Raw genomic sequence first — 21,072 nt, 5'->3', positions numbered from 1 at the left:
TGTATCAGAAACTTGAAAAGAATGGAGGCCAGTGCGTCACGGGTTAGTCTAAGCTGCGATCTGCGAAGACAGACTACAAAGACCACTTCTTTAACACCAAGGCTTCACATATTGGGACACTGGCAAAACCAGACCAAAATGTTTGTTTGAAGTAATCAAACAAACCAACAACCTTCCCCCTCACCCCCCCCCCATCCCAAAACTTAAGACCTCAGAGACACTTCAACAATGTTGCGCAGTTCTTTGACAAAAATGTTAGACATAAAAATCTCCCTTCCGACACCCTTGGAAACAAAGCAGAGGAGAAACTCAACTGCACCCTTGGTCCTCTGTCTCCCCAATCTCAGAGGCAGGTATACTACTAGTGTTCTCCCTGGTGAAACCCTCTAATCATCTCTGCAATGCCATTCCTAGCTCCATCAGCAAATCTAGCTAAAGGTTTCATCCACAGATGATTCCACCCTCCTATCCAGCACACTGACGAGAATTCAATTATGGATGACAAATGACCACCTCAAACTAAACCCAGAGAAAACACAATTAATTCCTTTATATCCAAAGAAAGCTAACCCATCAATACAAAACTGGATGCAACTCCTCGCTGTCCTGGTTGGCTGTCCTACCATTGTAGAGAATGCAGAGTCAGTTGGCACCACCCTCGAGAAACGTCTCAACCTCCAGAATCATATCTTGGCTATGGTTAAACGTGCCTGTTTCCAGTTAGGACTGATTGGAGGAATTTGGCACCTCATCCCAGAAACAGGACCCAAAGTCAGTTGTTGAAGCATTTATTTTTCTTTCCAGACTTGACAAAGGAATTGCAATCCTCTCAGGCATCCCCAAAGTTGACCTAGGACCACTCAGAGCAGTCCTACATGCTGCAGCCCACTTTGTGACCGAGCACAAGAAATTTGCCCAGATCACTGCTATGTTACTTTATGTAAAATTCTATGGTGCAGATAATCACCTGTGAGGGTATCCAGGCGCTGGGGCAGGTGTGAAGGCATGGGACTAGGTGTTGTGTCTGGCCATGCAGAATCAGTTAAAGAGCCAGGTATTCAGTTTCTTGTGGAATTCAAGAAGTGATGTGTTCAGTGAAATACTGGAAAATGCTCGACTTCCCATTCTGGTCTTGTGTGAGTGAGTGTGGCTGAACGCAAGTGTCTGGTGGAAGTGCAGGAGGTTGATAAAGTATGCAGGTCTGATGTTGTGCAGTTCTTTGTGTGTTTTGACGAGTTTGTATTGGCTTCATCTGTGTATGGGGAGCTAGTGGAGCTCTTTGAGATGTGGGTGCACTGTGGGAGGTCAAGGAAGAGTCTTGCTGTGGCATTCTGGATGGTCGGGAGGTGGTTGGAGATCCTGGCGTAGAGTTGTTGTAGTCTAATCTGCTAGTGATGAGGACTTGTGTGATGGTGTCTCTGGAGTTGATGGGTAGCCATTTGAATATCTTGCGGAGCATCCTAAGAATATGGAAGCAGGAGGCGCTGACCATGTTGACCTCCACTATCATGTTGAGCTTGTCATCCAGGATGGTTCCTAGGATTCTGGCATGGTCGGTCGGTGTGGGAGTTGGTCCAAGCTGTGAAGACCACCACCTGGAGTCCCATGGAGAGTTATTGTTTCCGAATAGCAGCACTTTCATCTTGTTGGAGTTTTCCAGAAGTTGGATCCCATTCAGTCTGCTATGTTGATCATGCAGTTGGAGGAGTTGGTTCTGATGGTGGCAGACTTTTCCTGCTAGAAAAGGGTAAGATGGGTGTCTTCCGCAGAGCATGTGGTGTTGATGCCTCTGGATCTGATGATGTTGGTGAGCTGGCCATGTAGATATTGAACAGGGTGGGGCTGAGTGATGAACCCTGAGGTACTCCACAGATCAGCTCCTTGGATTCTGATGTATTTGGTGGATGTCTGACTTGATGTGTTCCTATCCAGTTGAGGGCTGGTCCTTGGATGCGGTCTTCTGAGGAGCTTGTGCTGGGAGAGTGTATCAATGGCTGCGGAGAGGTAGAATAGGATAAGGGCTGCGGTTTCTCATTGGGACAGTATAGCATGGACGTTTTCTGTGGCCACGATGAGTGCTGTTTCTGTGCTGTGGTTGCCTCAAAATCCTGACTGGGTATGGTCCAGTAGGTTGTAGTGTTGAAGGTGGATGGTGAGTTGTCTTTTGATGGCCTTCTCCATCACTTTGACTGGGTAAAGGAGCAGAGAGCTGGGACGGTCGTTGTTCAGCTCGCTAGGGTTAGCTGCTGTGTTTTTTTTTTGTGGGTGTTTACTACTTCATGATTCCAGTCTTCTGGGAAGGTGTTAGATTTGATGGAGGTGTTGATGATATGGGTGAGGGCACTGCTGATTGGTGGTCCTTTCATGTTGTAGGGACATGGTTCCGTAGGTGCCCCGCAGTGTACCATTTTCATGATTGCTGAAGTGTCTTTTTCAGACCTTCAGTCAGGTGTTTGTCTAGGTTTGTGGTGGCCAGGTTAGTGCAGAGATCTTTGGTGTACGATTGCCATGGATCTTTTCTATTTTGCTGTTGAAGAAGTTCCTGTGAAAGGGTGAAGATACTGACTGTAGCCTTGGCGTGGTGAATTATGTGATGATAGTGAAGAACTCCTTGCAGCTGTTGGAGCTCTCCTGTACTCATTTGGTTAGTGCCCTTCTTTTGGTGTGTCTTGGAAGTAGGTGGCAGCATCTGAGTGCTGTCCTGTTTGGGGTTCTGGTGTCAGCACTGTGGCTGGTCCTCCATTTTCTTTCTAGCTGCTTGCAGTAGTGTTTCAATTTGCAGAGGTCCTATATATGCCAGCTGGTTCATTTGTTTGTTCTTTGTTGCTTTTTTTGGGTGCAAGAGTCTGTGCAGTTCATGATCCATTCGTTGAAGCTGGTGATGGCCTTGTACAAGTTGTTGGTGGTGCTGGGTTCGTCCGTTTTTAAGGTTTTAAGCCAGTCTGCTTCTTTCTGCATAGGTTGATGCTTGTGGGTGCGTTGACTTGCAGTTATTTTAATGTTTGATACAGTGGTTAATCCATGTGAGATGTGAGGCGGAGTTGTAAGTGATCCTGTCGCTGGTGGGGAAGATTGGATCCAGGGTATGTCTTGCGATCTGTGTAGGGTCTGTGACGAGCTGGGTGAGTCCGACGTTGTTCAGGCTTTCAAGGAGGGCTGTGGAGGAGGGGTCCATCGGGCCCACGAGGTGGAAGTTGAGGTCACTGAGTAACACTGAGTCCTTGGAGTTGATGAAGTCTGTGATGAGGTTGTTAGTCAGTTCGTGGTCCTGGTGGTTGATATACGAGGGTGCCTTTGAAGGTGAAGCTGTTGTCCATTTGTATTCTGAAGTGCATGTGTTGCTGTCTGTGGATGTGGTGCGTTTGATGGTGTCCTTGTGGAGGATTGCGAGTCCTTCACCTTGATTGTGAAGGCAGCCTTTTGGGCGATCTTGTAGCCCGTTGGGATAGCATTGGTGATGTCTGCAGCAAAGTGAGTGGAGAATCGCTGCAGTGTAGCAGTCTGGGCTGCTTGGACCTGGATCCTTGTTGCAGGGTGCTGTCCAGGCACAGACGGGCACAGACTGGCTTGCCTTTTGCGCAATCGTGGTGCTTTTGCTGTGCGAATGTGCTGCCAGTAAGTAGGTCCTGGGAGGAGAGAGGAGCATGGGCAGTGGTGGGCGGGGCTACCAGCACAGGAAGAGAGGTATGGTAGAACAGCAGGTAAGGAATGGGAGGAAGTAAGAAGAGGCAGGGGTGCAAGGAGCGCAAGTTGAGAATGAGGGGACAAGGGCACGCAGCTAAACACTGGCACAGTGGCGGGAACATCAAAAAAGGAAAGATGCAGAAAAAACGTGAGAAAATGCAACAAAAAAAAGTGGTAAAGTAGCACAGAGAGGCTGAAAATGGGGACAAAAAAAGGCACGAGGAATATGAGAGAGAAAAGAGAGAGGAGCACAAAGAGTCCAAAAAATGGAGATGAAAAGGCACAAGAGGTGGTAAAGAAGCCCAGAACAGCTGAAACAGTGGAGAAAAAAGTCACAGAGTGAGAGAGAGAAAGTGGCACAGAAAGTGGAAAAACAAAAGGAAAATGGGAGAGAGAAGCACAAGAGTGGGGGAGAAGAGACAAGAGGAGGGCAGTGAGAAAGGAGAAGGAGAGGTGAGAATAGCAGCAGGAGGCGTGGAAGCCCCTCGACGAGGAGATGGTGCAAAAGGGCATCGACTGGTCGAAGGACTAGTCCAGGTAGGTCTGGGGCTGTGTGTATGCACCTGCTCAATGGGGTCCCGCTGCGGCTGCCATTGAGTAGATCCTGGGAGGGGGGAAATGTGGGGGAGCAGGGCTATCACTGCAAGAAGAGAGATTTGGCAGGAGGGCAGATGAGGAGTGGGGTAAGCGGGAAGAGGTGCAGGATGGGGGTGTCGGGAGCGTCAGGTGAGCATGAGGGGAGGAGGGCGCGGAGAAGGAAAAAACCATGGCGGCAGGAGCAACACGGCAGGAAATCTGCAGAAAGATACTGAGAAAAGGTGGAAAGGTAGCCCAGAAGGGCTGAAAACAAGGGAGAAAAAAGGCACGGAGAGTGAGAGTGCAGAGAGAAAGGGGCACAAAATGTGGCAAAACAAGAGACACAAGAGTGGGCGAGGAGAGCCAAGAGGAGGGCAGAAAGAGAGTAAAAGGAGAGAGCACAGCAGCAGAGAGCCGTGGAAGTCTTAGGTGAGGAGCCAGGGCTGAAAAGGCCTTGATTGGATGGAGGACCAGTCGCAGTAGGTCTGGGCCTAGGCACCGGCCCCTCCTATCCTCCACTCCTTGCAGTGGGTTTCTATAGAGGAGAGAGCCCAATTCTAAACTGCCGGCAGCACTTACAAAGCACTTCACTCCTCTTCACTTTCTTACGTAAGTGAGAACTTAAACTTTTGGGTGCCAAGTGGGGCTCAAGAACACTCAATCCTTGACCCTTGGAGGAGCGTACATTTGACTACCCCTCCACGCCACAACTATGCAATGTATATGTGTACCTAGCACTGCATATTCTGTGTAATTTAATGTTATTAATGTAAAGTGCTGCACTTGAACTCTATATTGAAGTGCATTTACTGTAGAAACAGATTTTTTATATTTTGTGTGCCTTAACCTTACTGAGTGAAATGCATTCTTCAGGGATTGAATAAAATCATCCTCACATTATTGAAATGTATTTACTTTAGTAATGAGACGATTCATGTAAACATGTGTATTAATGACTTCATATTTGGATTTATAATGCAGTTCTTAATTGTATTTATATTTGTGTATTCAAAGTTGCATTACATTTGCTTAAAACTGTAACATGAATTTATTTGCATTTGGAGTACTGACATTTATTTGTAGTTACATGTGCACTATTGAATTATGCACTTAGACTTGACATGAATAGGTATGAATTTCTTTCACCATAAAATAGTGCTTTTCCATTTTTGCGTGCATGTCTTTTTTTTTTTTGCAGGAACATTCACATGAATTGTTAGCTTGAGAATATAGGTTACACTGTACTGGTGAGATCGCCTGAAAAAATGACCTTGACGGCGGAACATGGAAAAACAGAGGCTTAAGTGGCAGTGCCTATTCAGTAATGTAACAGGAGTTCAAGATTTGATGTCGTTGTCCAGACTGCTCTGGGAGAATCCACAAATGTTGCAGCTCATAATGTGAGAAAGGAAAGGACAATGGAACCACTGATGGTGTGAAGAAGGGTTGTTCCTTAGAAGATTTGTGTGGTATCAACTTGTGTTCTCAACAAGTTAATGTTAGGAAGATTCCCTTTGGACTTTGAGAGGTACAGACCACTATGCTATTCTTTTGTTCTGTTTGGCTAAGGCTAACCCTTATTTTTCTAACTCTAGAAGACTCTTGAACAAGGTTCTGAAACACTGACACCTTCCCTTTTTATATGCATGCACATTTTTTTCTCTCTTTTTCAGCACTTCTCTGACCTTTTTTGATTTGATTAATTGAGAGCCTAAGATAGATAACCTTAGATATTACTCATGTTTAGGAGAGAGGGCTGAAGACTATTTTCTGAGCACCACATTTTATTGCTAATCTTCTGTATTGCTCCAAATGAACCTCTGGTTTGTCTTATGCTTATGCGTGTAAACTTCTTCAGTAGGTTTGGGTATCCTGTTGTGATCTTGTATCTCTACAGCATGTATTTGAGACTGATTTACATTAACCTGACTGTTAACTTGTAATAAAACTCCTTAACTTTGTTCTTGATTCCTGGTCCTCGTTGTGTAGCCAAAGGTGTTACACTGTTAATTTGGAATTGTTTGGTTAATGCTAACTCCCTACACCTCTCGCCTCAACCTATAGCGGTCCATCAGATACCTTATTTGAGGAGAATGGCCAAGCGCTCCATCAACCTTGAACTTTCCCTACCTTTCATTTTCCTACCTTTCAAGGGAGCGACCCTTGACCCTGCTTTCAGGCAGGTCGCTCCCCTGCACCGCGTACCGGTTTTGCCGCTGCTCCAGGTTTTGTTTTTTCTTTCTCCCTCTTTGCTGTGGTTTTCCCCGCCTCTGCGTCCCTGCGGCCCACCCCTCCCTCTACTTCGTTTACCTCTTCCCGCCGCTGCGTCTAAGCTCCCCTCCCTCTACTTCGTTTACCTCTTCCCGCTGCTGCGTCCCTGGGGCCCCTCCCCCGCTCGCCCATTCGCTGCCCCGCTCCCACCTCCCAGCTGCTCCTCCCTCCCACCTCCCCTTATATGGCAACCGCTGCACGGTAAAGGAAGCGACCCTTGACCCTGCTTTCAGGCAGGTCGCTCCCCTGCACGGCGTGCCGGTTTTGCTGCTGCTCCAGGTTTTGGTTTTTTTCTTTCTCCCTCTTTGCCCTGGTTTTACCCGCTGCTGCGTCCCTGTGGCCCCACCCCCTCCCTCTACTTCGTTTACCTCTTCCTGCCGCTGCGTCCCTGCGGCCCCGCCCCCTGCTTGCCGATTTGCTGCCCAGCTCCCACCTCCCAGCTGCCCCTCCCTCCCCCCACCCCTTATATTTCAGCCACTGCCCGGCCCCACCACTGGCACGCCAAAGGCAAGCCCGTCCGCGTCCGAACTGCGCCCAGCGCCAGGACCCCTGGTCCCCAAGACCGCCATGGCAACCAACGCCACTACACCGCCAGCACCCTCCTTGCACTCAACACCAGATGAGCACACGCCTGCTTCCTGGCCTCCCCTAAGCACACCCAGGGACCCTTCACCTGCCGAAACTGCAGCTTCACCAGCCTCCAAATCGCCAAGCCTCCAGTCGAGCCAGACCACAACTACCTCCGATGCATCCTACTAAACACCCGCTCCGCACACAAACACGCCGTCGAACTCTGGGACCTGCTCGACACCTCCACCCCGGACGTCGCCTTCCTGACGAAGACCTGGATGAACGCCTCCTCGGCCCCAGACATAGCAATAGCCATCCCGGATGGCTATAAGATCACCCGCAGGGATCGCACAAGCGGAGTCGGAATAACCATCGTCCACAAGAACCCCATCAGGGTCACGACCTGTATTGACAACACCCTCAGCACCGCCGAACACCTACACTTCCAACCCCAACACCAACCTCAGAGGAACTCTCCTCTACAGACCCCCTGGACCACAGCCTCAGTTCTGCAACTCCCTCGCCGACCTCATCAGCAGGCACTCCCCAGCCTCTGCTGACTACATCCTCCTCGGTGACCTGAACTTTCACCTGAAGAATAACAATGACCCCAACTCCACCCCCCTAATCGACAACCTCGCCACCCTCGGACTCAGACAACTCATCACTACTCCAACACACTCTGCTGGCCACACGCTGGACCTCATCTTCTCCGCTAGCCCCCACGTCACCCTCAGCCACACCACCGAACTCCCATGGACCGACCACCGCTGCATCCACTTCACCTTCCAGAAACCCACCACGCACCACCGCACCCAACAGATCCCGCGCCGCAACTGGAGCAAAGTCAGCCAAGACCAGCTGAACACCAGCCTCGCCCGAAAACCACCCACCGAACCCACCAATCCCGACCTCGCAGCCTGCAACATCTGATGCTGGATCGACATTTGCGCCAACACTCTCGCCCCCTCAATAAACCTTCCAATAGAGGTACCAACAAGAGAGCCAGCTGGTTCACCTCGGACCTTCGAGTCTCCAAGCAAACCTGCCGGAAACTGGAAAGAAAGTGGCTCCACGAACAGACACCGGACAACCCTGCTGCCTTCAAGAGAGCCATCTGCAATCACCATCACCTCATCAGATCTGCCAAGAAAACCTCATTCAAAGACCACCTGGACAGCAACGCACACAACAGCAAGGAGCTCTTCAACATCGTGAAGGAACTCTCCAACCCCAGCTCCAGCACAAACGACATCCCACCATCACATACCTATGCAACTCCCTTGCCGCCTTCTTCCACCACAAGATCACAGACATCTATGACAGCTTCAACAGCCAGACCACCCCACCAAACACCGACTCCTCAGACTCTCCACCCACCTTCAACTACGACCCCCTGCTCGTCTGGGCCAACGTGGACGAAGACGACACAATCAAAACCATGAGCACTATCCACTCTGGATCTCCGTCAGACCCATGCCTACACCACATCTTTAACAAAGCAAGCGCCACCATCGCACCCCACCTCCGTAAAGTCATCAACATCTCCTTCGAGACTGCGACCTACCCCGAGAGCTGGAAGCATGCTGAGATCAAACCCCTACTCAAGAAACCCATGGCGGACCCGAGATACCTCAAGAATTTCTGTCCCATCTCCCTGCTCCCATTCCCGGCCAAGGTCATCAAGAAGATCGTCAACAGACAACTGACCCACTACCTCGAAAAAAACAACATCCTGGACCCATCCCAGTCAGGGTTCTGCAGAAACCACAGTACCGAAACCGCCCTCATCGCCGCCACTGACGACATCAGGGCCCTGCTTGACAACGGCGAAACCGCGGCCCTCATCCTCCTGGACCTCTCAGCTGCCTTCAACACCGTCTGCCACTGCATCCTACGCACACGGCTCCACAACGCAGGGATCCGGGACAAAGCTCTGGAGTGGACCACCTCCTTCCTCTCCGGCAGAACCCAGAGCGTCCGCCTCCCCCCTTTCTGATCCAAAGCCTTCAAGATCATCTGCGGCGTCCCCCAAGGATCACCCCTCAGCCCTACACTATTCAACGTCTACATGGCCCCACTCGCCCACGTTGCCCGGCTATACAACCTCAACATCATCTCCTATGCCGACGAAACCCAACTGATCCTCTCCCTCACCAAGGACCCCCTCACTGACAAATCCAACCTCCACGAAGGAATGAAGGCCGTTGCTGAATGGATGAGGAACAGCAAACTGAGGTTGAACTCGGAGAAGACGGAGGTCCTCATCCTCAGCACCAACCCCTCAGCCTGGGACGACTCCTGGTGGCCGACCGCTCTGGGAGCAGCCCCGACACCCACCGACCACGCAAGCAACCTGGGCGTCATCCTCGACTCAACACTCTCCATGACCAAGCAAGCCAGCGCCGTCTCCTCATCCTGCTTCAACACCCTCCGCATGCTCCACAAGATCTAGAGATGGATCCCCACGGATACAAGAAGAACAGTCACCCAAGCCCTCGTCAGCAGCAAACTTGACTACAGAAACGCCCTCTACGCAGGAGCCACAGCCAAACTCCTCAAACGACTGCAACGCATACAAAACGCATCCTCACGCCTGATCCTCGATGCTCCCCGCCACAGCCACATCACTCCCCATCTGAGAGACCTACACTGGCTCACTGTCAACTAAAGGATAACCTTCAAGCTCCTCACCCATGCACACAAGGCGCTCCACAACACCCGTGCAGCCTACCTCAACAGACGACTCACCTTCTACACCGCATCCCGCCAACTCCGCTTAGCCGACCTCGCTCTCGCCACCGTCCCCCGCATCGAAGAGTGACTACCGGAGGCGGATCCTTCTCCCACCTCGCCGCCAAGACCTGGAACACCCTTCCTTTGCCCCTACAACAGACCGAAGACGTGCTGACTTTCAGGAAGCGCCTTAAAACCTGGCTATTTGAGCAGTAGCAGCACCCCCCCTGCCCTCAGCGCCTTGAGACCCTTAAGGGTGGGTAGTGCGCTCTACAAATACACTGATTGATTGATTTCATTGGAAGCTTTGGATGAAACAATCCTCTGAAAGAGCTACAAGAATTTAGAACCCTCTCCCGACGACCCTCTCCTGATCACATCATGTTATCTTTAAAAAAAAAAGATTTTAAAGCTCTTCTTTTCCAAAGACACTTAGGCCCTCATTCTGACCCTGGCGGTCGGTGATAATGCGGCGGCCAAGCCGCCAACAGGCCGGCGGTCCAAAATATGCAATTCTGACCCTGGCGGGAACCGCCAACACAACCCGCCGCATTAACACTCCGACCGCCATGGCGGCACAAACAAACAGCGCGGCGGTCCCCGCCAACAGCCAGGCGGCAGACAATGTACCGCCCACCCTATCACGACCCACCAATCCGCCACCTTTTCCTGGGCGGGAGCACCGCCGATAAAAACACGGCGGAAACAGACTACGAACGGGAAAACGCTCACCTCTACGCACTCCACGCGAGATTCCGGCAGTATGGAACCCGAGTTGCAGGTCATCCCCGCACTCCTATACCTGCTCCTGTACCAGGAGCACGCCCGGCGGCGCGGAAGACATCGGTGAGTACTGCACCTACGACACAGGGGAGGGAAAAGATTACCGGCACACACCCACCCACCCATACCCACTACAACACACACATCAATGCATTCCCACAGATCACTGTCACAACCCACAAACCCCCCCCTCCGAAATAATGCAAAGACCAAAAGAAGAGATCATAAACGGGCAGATATATTGAAATATGGACACCAGTAATCCCAATAAATAAATAAACTATGTACAAAATATATACAGCTACTAAATGTAGTCCAACCACTGTCCGTGGACCACAGGGGTCCTGTGCAAAGGGGCAAGGCCCAGTCCCACGACAAGAACTCCACGGAGAGAACACTGCAGGGGCATCAGAAAGAAAATAGGACAGGCACCTCAGGGGGAAGGGAAGGGGGGGCACCTCAGCCACTTGAGTACACGACGCCAGATCCACGAGGGGACTCCATGACCACTGGCCCATCCTGGGGAGTGCAAAGCCACAGTCCATACAGTCCATACAGTGGGTGGCCTGCCCACTGGGCCATCCTGGGGAGTGCAAAGCCACAGTCCATACAGTCCATACAGTGGGTGGCCTGCCCACTGGGCCATCCTGGGGAGTGCAAAGCCACAGTCCATACAGTCCATACAGTGGGTGGCCTGCCCACTGGGCCATCCTGGGGAGTGCAAAGCCACAGTCCATACAGACCATACAGTGGGTGGCCTGCCCACTGGGCCATCCTGGGGAGTGCAAAGCCACAGTCCATACAGTCCATACAGTGGGTGGCCTGAGACGGCGGGGCCCAGCGGAGCGGTGCTTGAGACGGCGGGGCCCAGTTCAGCGGTTCTTGAGACGGCGGGCCCAGTTCAGCGGTGCTTGAGACGGCGGGGCCCAGCGGAGCGGTGCTTGAGACGGCGGGGCCCAGTTCAGCGGTTCTTGAGACGGCGGGGCCCAGTTCAGCGGTGCTTGAGACGGCGGGGCCCAGCGGAGCAGTGCTGGAGACGGCGGGCCCAGTTCAGCGGTGCTTGAGACGGCGGGGCCCAGCGGAGCGGTGCTTGAGACGGCGGGGCCCAGCGGAGCGGTTCTTGAGACGGCGGGGCCCAGTTCAGCGGTGCTTGAGACGGCGGGGCCCAGCGGAGCGGTGCTTGAGACGGCGGGGCCCAGTTCAGCGGTTCTTGAGACGGCGGGGCCCAGTTCAGCGGTGCTTGAGACGGCGGGGCCCAGCGGAGCGGTGCTTGAGACGGCGGGGCCCAGTTCAGCGGTTCTTGAGACGGCGGGGCCCAGTTCAGCGGTGCTTGAGACGGCGGGGCCCAGCGGAGCGGTGCTTGAGACGGCGGGGCCCAGTTCAGCGGTTCTTGAGACAGCGGGGCCCAGTTCAGCGGTGCTTGAGACGGCGGGGCCCAGCGGAGCGGTGCTTGAGACGGCGGGGCCCAGTTCAGCGGTGCTTGAGACGGCGGGGCCCAGCGGAGCGGTGCTTGAGACGGCGGGGCCCAGTTCAGCGGTTCTTGAGACGGCGGGGCCCAGTTCAGCGGTGCTTGAGACGGCGGGGCCCAGCGGAGCGGTGCTTGAGACGGCGGGGCCCAGTTCAGCGGTTCTTGAGACGGCGGGGCCCAGTTCAGCGGTGCTTGAGACGGCGGGGCCCAGTTCAGCGGTGCTTGAGACGGCGGGGCCCAGTTCAGCGGTGCTTGAGACGGCGGGGCCCAGTTCAGCGGGGCTTGAGACGGCGGCCGGTCTATGGCCAACTGCTCATTGCCTGGTGGTGCCCTCCTGGGCAGCGGGGATGGTGCTCCTTCAATGCCCACCTGGGCTGTGGGTGGTGGGGCCCTCCTGGCCAGCTGGGCTGGGTCCTCCCTGGGCAGCGGCTATGGGGGTGGTGGGCTCCTCCTGGGCAGCAGGCCTGCAGCCTGACCTCTCCGACTTGCTGCCCTTGCCCTCCTTAGTCGGGAGTCTGTGGCCCTTTCCTCCCTTTGGAGCTGTGGCTGGTGACTGTCTCTGGGTGGTGTCCGGGGGGGATGTAGAAGCCGGGCTCCTGCGGCGCCCCTTCCGCCTTCTGCTCCTCTTCCCAGGGGGTGGGCTGGCTGTCCCCTTGCTGCTGGGCGAAGATCCAGACATGCGGGCTGGTGGGCTCCAATACCCCTGCACCCTTGTCAAGGGGGCTGCAGGGCTGGTGGTGGCTGAGGTGCTCTTCTTACCCCGACGAGAAGGAGGGGGGGCTCAGGGTCAGGAAAGAAGTTAGAAGTGGCGAGGAAGAGTTTCTTGGGACAATGGAGAGTGGTAGGTACAGTGGGAATGGGAGTGGAGGGAGAGGATGTGGTTGTAGGTGAGTCACGTTTGCTGTCTTTGGGTGCAGGTGCAGGAGGGATAGGCTGTCGTGAGGTGGATGGCTGTTGGGTGGGTGGGTGGCTGCGTTTGTGTGGTGTGGAAGAGGGGGTGACAGACACAGTGGGAGAGGACACAGGGGACGTGTAAATGGCAGTGGGGGTGGTGACTGCACGTGTGCGGACTGGAGTGGAGGGTGTGCTGGTGATGGAAACACTGGCTGATGGTGAGGTGAATGGAGGTGTGAGTGTAGACGTCACAGGGAGGGAGGAGGGAGACGAGGAGGTGGGGGTCACAGAGGTGGTAGTGACTGTTGGCATGTCTGCATCGGAATGTTGCGTGTGTGAATGTCTGCGTGATCTGTGGTGCTTATGTTTGGATGAGCTTCTCTTGGGTGTTGAGGTGTGTGCAGGCTGGTCTGATGGTGTGGGTGGGACAGGCAGAGGAACAGGAGACTGGGAGGAGGGAGTTAGTAGAGGGAGGCAGGAGACAGGGACAATGGCTGCCGTCAGTGCTGAGGCCAGAGCCTGGAACGATCGCTGATGGGCAGCCTGACCCGAATGAATGCCCTCCAGGTACGCATTGCTGCGATGAACCTCCCTCTCCACCCCCTGGATGGCATTCAAAAGGGTAGTCTGCCCAACAATGAGCGTTCGGAGGAGGTCAATGACCTCCTCACTGAGGGCAGCGGGGGTAACAGGGGCAGGGCCTGAGGTGCCTGGGGCGAAGGAGATGCCCGGCTTCCTGGCAGAGCGGGCACGGGGCGAACGCTGAGGGGCTGCTGGGAGGGCGGAGATGGTGCGCTGGGTGGCGGCTGTACCTGTAATGGCGGGGGGCACGGATGGTGCCACCCCCGCAAGGGAGCTCCCTTCCGAGGACGTGTCCGTGTCGCTGCAGGGTCCAGTCGTCCCGTTGTGGAGCTCCCCTCGCCCTCCGTCTCACTGGTCCAGTCTGACTCTGTGGCATGGCCCTCCTGGGCCATGTGAGATGCAGCTCCCTCCTGCCCCGATGCCACTTCTCCTCCGCCTGATGATGCTGATGCACACAAGCACAGAAAGACAAACAAAAAGGGGGGGGGGGAGAGAGAAATAAAGGGATATTGAGTACATGGATCTCCGGTACAGTTAGCGGACATGACAGACACAGATGCCCCCTGCACTAAGTTGCGCACTTGGGGTCCGCTACGCATTCCGTGGAACATGCCCTACACGCCTAGAGTTGACAACTGCACCCATGGATGACACGGCCCAGGGATGGCTGTACTGACAAACTACTGAGGGTGGTGGCTGGGGACACAGGGGCTTACGGGGGTGCCCAGCCTACAGATATCGCCCTGGCCTAGGGGGACCCACAGCCCTCCTCCCCCACCCAGACACCTCCACTGCGCGACAACAGAGTAGATAATGCTTGTACTCACCCCCTTGTGTCTGCTGTGCTGCCCTCACGCGCCCATCCAAATCAGGGTAGGCCACCGCCAGGATCCGGAACATCAGGGGGGTCAGTTGACGGCAGGCACCCCGCCTACGTTGGGAGGCCATCCCCAGCAGAGACTCGGCGGTCTTCTTGGTCCCGCGGCGGATGTCCTCCCACCTCTTGCGGCAGTGGGTGCCCCGTCGATGGTGGACCCCCAGGGTCCGGACTTCCTTGGCGATGGCACGCCAAATCCCGATCTTCTCATGGGCGCGGACCTATGTGACACGTACAGGGAGGGAGAAATACCACGTTCAAGTTTGTCTGCATTTTCGTTGCCAGTGGCCCAACGCCCCCCATCCCCGCCAGGCCCCCCGCCATGCCCCAACATGCCCCCCCATCCCCGCCAGGCCCCCCGCCAGGCCCCCAAGCCAGGCCCAACGCCCCCCATCCCCGCCAGGCCCCCCGCCATGCCCCCCACCAGGCCCAACATGCCCCCCCATCCCCGCCAGGCCCCCCGCCAGCCCCAACATGCCCCCCCATCCCCGCCAGGCCCCCCGCCAGCCCCAACATGCCCCCCATCCCCGCCAGGCCCCCCGCCATGCCCCCCACCAGGCCCAACATGCCCCCCCATCCCCGCCAGGCCCCCCGCCAGCCCCAACATGCCCCCCATCCCCGCCAGGCCCCCCGCCAGCCCCAACATGCCCCCCCATCCCCGCCAGGCCCCCCGCCATGCCCCCCACCAGGCCCAACATGCCCCCCCATCCCCGCCAGGCCCCCCGCCAGCCCCAACATGCCCCCCCATCCCCGCCAGGCCCCCCGCCAGGCCCCCAAGCCAGGCCCAACGCCCCCCATCCCCGCCAGGCCCCCCGCCATGCCCCCCACCAGGCCCAACATGCCCCCCCATCCTCGCCAGGCCCCCCGCCAGCCCCAACATGCCCCCCCATCCCCGCCAGGCCCCCCGCCAGGCCCCCAAGCCAGCCAGTGGCCCCAAATCCAGATTGAATTAAACTCACTTGTTGGTCTGGAGGACCGTAGAGTAGCGCATACTGGGGGAGGACCCCATCCACAAGTTTCTCCAACTCCTCTCCAGTGAAGGCAGGGGCCCTTTCCCCAGGCGCAGCAGCCATTGTCCCTTCCAGACCGAGGTCACAGCAACACTTGCAGTATAGGTCCTCTCCTGTGAAAGTTCAAGTCGCAAGTGGATAAGTAGATAGAAAATGGCGGTCACGTCCGCGGCGGTGCGTACCGCGGCGGTGCGTACCGCCACCGCCGGCACCCTTCGCCATTGGCTCCTGAAACCCATAGGCTTCAATGTTAACCAATGCAGCTTCGCGCCGCGGTCTTCGCCCGCCGCCCGCCGCGGTGTGCCACGCCAGCGCATTGACCTCACATCCCATTGTCACACTTCACAGGTCAGGCAGCCGCCATTTCGAGGGTCCACATGGCTCAATTTCAACTGCGTCACACAGGCCTAGGCCTTGCATAGCCACTCAGACACGCCATTCACTGCATAGAGAATCGTTTACTGTGCTAGCTGTGAGTACGTACCTGTGGGTTGCTTGACTGTGTGCTCCATGTTGTCCTTCCTAGGCACCGTCCGCTGGGTTTGGCGAGGAGACGGATGAATCCTCCCGTGTACCGACCGCTGGTGGACCTGTCGACAATGGAAGAACGCCACATTATCCTGACCTACCGTCTTAACCGTGCCACTATACATGAACTGTGTGCCCAGCTGGAGCCCGACCTGATGTCCCCCATCCGCCAACCCACAGGGATTCCCCCTCTGGTGCAGGTCCTGTCAGTACTCCATTTCTTGGCAAGTGGGTCATTTCAGACAACAGTGGGAATTGCTTCTGGGATGTCTCAGCCCATGTTTTCGAAGGTGTTATCCAGAGTGTTGTCTGCCCTGATGAAATACGTGAGGAGCTACATCATTTTCCCTGAGGTGGGCGAATTGGCTGCAGTGAAGGGTGATTTCTACACCCTTGGACATATTCCCAACGTCATTGGTGCCATTGATGGGACCCATGTGGCTTTGGTTCCCCCAAGAGACAGGGAGCAGGTGTACAGGAACAGAAAAAGTTACCATTCAATGAACATCCAGGTGGTGTGTTTGGCTGACCAGTACATCTCGCATGTAAATGCCAAATTCCCAGGGTCAGTGCATGACGCCTACATCCTGAGGAATAGCAGCATCCCTTACGTGATGGAACAGCTAGAGAGACACCGTGTATGGCTATTGGGGGACTCTGGGTACCCCAACCTGTCGTGGCTACTGACCCCAGTAAGGAATCCCCGGACCAGGGCAGAGGAACGGTACAATGAGGCCCATGGGCGTACTAGGAGGGTGATCGAACGCACCTTTGGCCTCCTAAAGGCCAGGTTTCGGTGCCTGCATATGACAGGTGGATCCCTAATGTACTCACCTAAGAAGGTGTGTCACATCATCGTGGCCTGCTGCATGCTTCACAACCTGGCTTTGCGCCGCCAGGTGCCTTTCCTGCAGGAGGATGGTCGAGACGGTGGTGTTGTGGCAGCGGTGGAACCTGAGGAGAGTGACGAGGAGGAAGACGACGGGGCTGAAACAGACAACAGGGACAGAATCATTGAACAGTACTTCCAATAGGACACAGGTAACAATTCAAAGATAATTTAGTAAATGTGAACTACTCTCCTGCATCTCTGCTGCCTGTCTATTTGCCCCAGTGTATGATGACTGAGTTGTGGCTTTTCCCTCCCTATTTCAGATCTGGGGTCCCCACTACGAGTCCTGTGCTTCGTTTCCCCATGGACTACAGCTTTGTGGCAGCTGTTTGTTGACTTCACTATGTACAAGGACATATTTGCACTGTCATGTCAATTACAATATTTTGAAATCACAGCCAGACTCCAGATAGTTTTGTGCAAAATAGGTGTTTATTTAAGTGCTCAAAATGGGATGGGTGGTTTCAAGTGGGTGGGGGCTATGGTGAAGGAATGTCCATGGCAGAGTCCAGAGTAACAGTCACACAGGTGCATTGTCCAGAGGCCTGTGGAGAGATGGAGCATGGGCAGTTCAAGGATGGACAGGGTGACAATGTGGGACAGTGGGATGACATCAGGTGGTATCCTTTGCTGGCGGGGGTCTTGACATCCTACTCTGTCTTCTTGCGAGATCTCAGGGCCCTCTTGCGGGGTGGTTCTTCTCCTGCAGGAGGTGGGGGTCTGGTGGGCTGCTGCTGTGCGGGGGCCTCCTGTCCACTAGCGCCGGCGGAGGTGGTTGGCTGTTCTTGGTCCAGGCTAGTGGCAGGGGCCCTTGGGTGTTGTTGAGTGTCCGTCCTGGTGTTGATGAGGTCCTGCAGCAGCCCTACCATGGTAACCAGGGTGGAGGTGAGGGCTCTGATGTCCTCCCTGTACCCCCGATAGTGTTCCTCCTGCAGTACCTGGATCTCCTGGAACCGGGCCAGTACCGTCGCCATCGTCTCCTGGGAGCGGTTGTATGCTCCCATGATGGTGGTGAGGGCCTCGTGGAGAGTGGGTTCCCTGGGCCCGTCCCCCCCCTGTCGCACAGCTGCCCTCCGAGTTGCCCTGTTTCCCTGGGCCTCTGCCCCCTGGCCGGTGTGCCCACTACCACTGCCCCCAGGTCCCTGTTGTTGTTGGGGTGGTGGGTTATCCTGGGTGCCCTGTAGTGGTAGACACACCGCAGATTGACGCGCCCTGGAGACAGAGGCATGGGCCCGCTGGGTGGGAGCTGTGCTGGTGTTCCCAGAGGGGTTTGGGTCTGTAGTGGCCTGGGCCTGTGTGAGGGGAACCGACTGTCCAGAGGTCCCCGATGGTCCGGGCTGGTCATCGGTGTCCAGGTCGACAGAGCTGCTGTCATCGCTGACGGCCTCTTGGGTGGGGGGTGTGGAGAATTCTGGGCCCTCCGCGGCGGTGTGTTGACGGTCGGGTCCTGCAGGGGTATAGAGGTATGGTTATAGTTTCAATGTGTGGCATATGGGTGTATCTGTGGGTTCCCGTGTCCCCAAGTGCTGGCATTCGTGTGTGGGGGCTTTGGTGAGGGTGGCTTGTGGGGGGGATGTGTATATGCATTGGGCATGCTTTGGTGATGGGTGTCCATGCTTAGTGGACACATGCAGGCCTAGGTTTTTGGATGTGTGGGTTGTGATGGTGAGACATTGGCAGGGAATAGGTGTGCTGGGGATGGGGGTGAGGATGGTGGTGGGGGTGAGGGTGGGGGTGAGGATGGTGGTGGGGGTGAGGGTGGGGTTCGAGGATGGGGGTGAGGGTTGGGGTATGATTTGGCATGCAGGTGGGGGGGAAGCAGTAGTGAAGCTTCAACTTACCAGTATCCATTCCTCCGCCGACTCCTGCGAGGCCGTCAGGATGCAGGATGTTCAAGACTTCCTCCTCCCACGTTGTAAATTGTGGGGGTTGAGGTGGGGGTCCTCCGCCAGTCTTCTGCACGGCGATGTTGTGCCTGGATACCATGGAACGCACCTTCCCCCGTAGGTCGTTCCATCGCTTCCTGATGTCTTCCCGATTTCTGGGGTGCTGTCCCACAGCGTTGACCCTGTCGACAATCCTCTGCCATAGCTCCGTCCTCCGGGCAATGCTGGTGTATTGGACCTGTGTGCCGAACAGCTGGGGCTCTACCCGAACGATTTCCTCCACCATGACCCTGAGTTCTTCGTCTGAGAAGCGGGCTGTCTTTGGGGTGCCATGGGGTGGTGTGTATGATGTGTGGGGTGGAGTATGTGTAGTTAAGTGTGTTGAGTGTGGTGGTGTGTGTTGTTTTGTGTGTGGATAGTGTGTGGGTGATGGTGTTGAGTGGCTGTGGCTGCTAGTTTGTGGATGGTGGTGTCTCGCTCTGGCCTTCTTTCAGAATTTTTGGTCGTAGGGGTTTGTGGGTGATGTGGGTGTGTGTTTTATATTGTATTGTGTGTGTGGGAGTGGTGTGTGTATGTGTATCAGGTGTGTGGTATTCAAATCGGCCAATGTGGCTGAGTTTTGTTCGTTTGTGTGTATTCTGACCGCGGCGGTGTGTCCCGCCAATGGAATACCGCGTTTGAAAGACCGCCGCGTGGATTCGTGGGTCGTAATGGCATGGGCGTATTTCTGTTGGCGTGACGGTGGAGGTTTTGTCACCTCCACTTTTCCACCGACCGCTGGTCTGGCGGTCTGTTGTGGCTGTCGGATTTTCGGAGGTTTGCCTTCTGCGGGTCAGAATGACCGTGGCGGGTTTCCGCGACCGCGGCGGGATTATGGAGGATTTCTGACCGGCGGTAGGCGCCTTTTACCGCCGAGGTCAGAATGACCACCTTAGTGTGACACCTGATGTTTGGACACTTAGGGTGACATCTCCCGTTTGAACAGTTAGGGTGACACCTCTTGTTTGGACAGTTAGTGACACTTCCCTTTTGAACACTTAGGGTGGCACTTCCCATTTGGACAGTTAAGGTGACACCTCCCTTTTGAACACTTAGGGTGGCACTTCCCATTTGGACAGTTAAGGTGACACCTCCTGTCAGTTAGGATGACACCTCCTGTTTGAACAGTTGGGGTGACAGATCTCATTTGGACACTTAGGGTGACAGATCCTGTTTGACCACCTGAACACTTAGGGTGACACCTCCCATTTGAACACTTAGTGTGACAGATTGCGTTTGGGCACTTGGTGGGGGGGGGGTCATCTCCTATTTGGACACTTAGGGTGACACATCCCATTTGAACACTTAGGGTGACAGATCCCGTTTGAACAATTAGGGTGACAGATCCCATTTGAACACTTCGGTTGACACCTCCCGCTTGGATAGTTAGGGTGACACCTCACGTTTGAACACCTGAACACTTGGGGGGACACCTTACATTTGAACACCTGAACACTTGGGGTGACACCTCCCATTTGAACACCTGAACACTTAGGGTGACACCTTGCGTTTGGACACTTAGGGTGAAAGATCCCCTTTTTGAACACGTGAAGGCTTAGGGTGTCACCTTCTGTTTGGACACTTAGGGTGACACCTCCCGTTTGAACACTTAGGATGACACCGCCCATTTGAACACTTAGGGTGACACCGCCCATTTGGACACTTAGGGTGACACATCCCATTTGGACACTTGGGGTGACAGCTCCAGTTTGGACACTTGAACAGTGAAGGAGGCTGGCCTAGTTTGTAGTGGGTACCTAAGGTTCATACCAGGTCCAGTTATCCCTTATTAGTGAACTGTAGTCCGTATTCTAGCAGCTTAGGCTGTCTAGAGGTAACTGTAGCAGAGCAGCTTAGGCTGAACTAGGAGACACGCACTGCTCCTGCAATACCACTATAGTTACACAGTACTTATACACAATAAAAGACAATACTCAGTGTTACCAAAAATAAAGGTACTTTGGCCCGTATTTATACTTTTTTTGCGCCGCATTTGCGTAGTTTTTTTACGCAAAAACGGCGCAAACTTGCAAAATACCATTGTATTTTGTAGGTTTGCGCCGTTTTGCGTCAAAAAGCGGCGCAAATGCGGCGCTAAAAAAAGTATAAATACGGCCCTTTATTTTAGTGACACAAGGCCAAAAATATCTTGGAGGCAATACCCCTTCTGAAGGTAATTATTATACACAATATACACTCTAGAGACCAAAAGCAGGTGAGTAAATAGTCATAGAATAGTGCAAACAGTAGAAAATAAAATAGAATTCAATAGGCCT

The sequence above is a fragment of the Pleurodeles waltl genome, chromosome 7, assembly GCF_031143425.1.
Source record: "Pleurodeles waltl isolate 20211129_DDA chromosome 7, aPleWal1.hap1.20221129, whole genome shotgun sequence".
Lineage (NCBI taxonomy): Eukaryota > Metazoa > Chordata > Amphibia > Caudata > Salamandridae > Pleurodeles > Pleurodeles waltl.
This window is presented reverse-complemented; position numbering follows the sequence as displayed.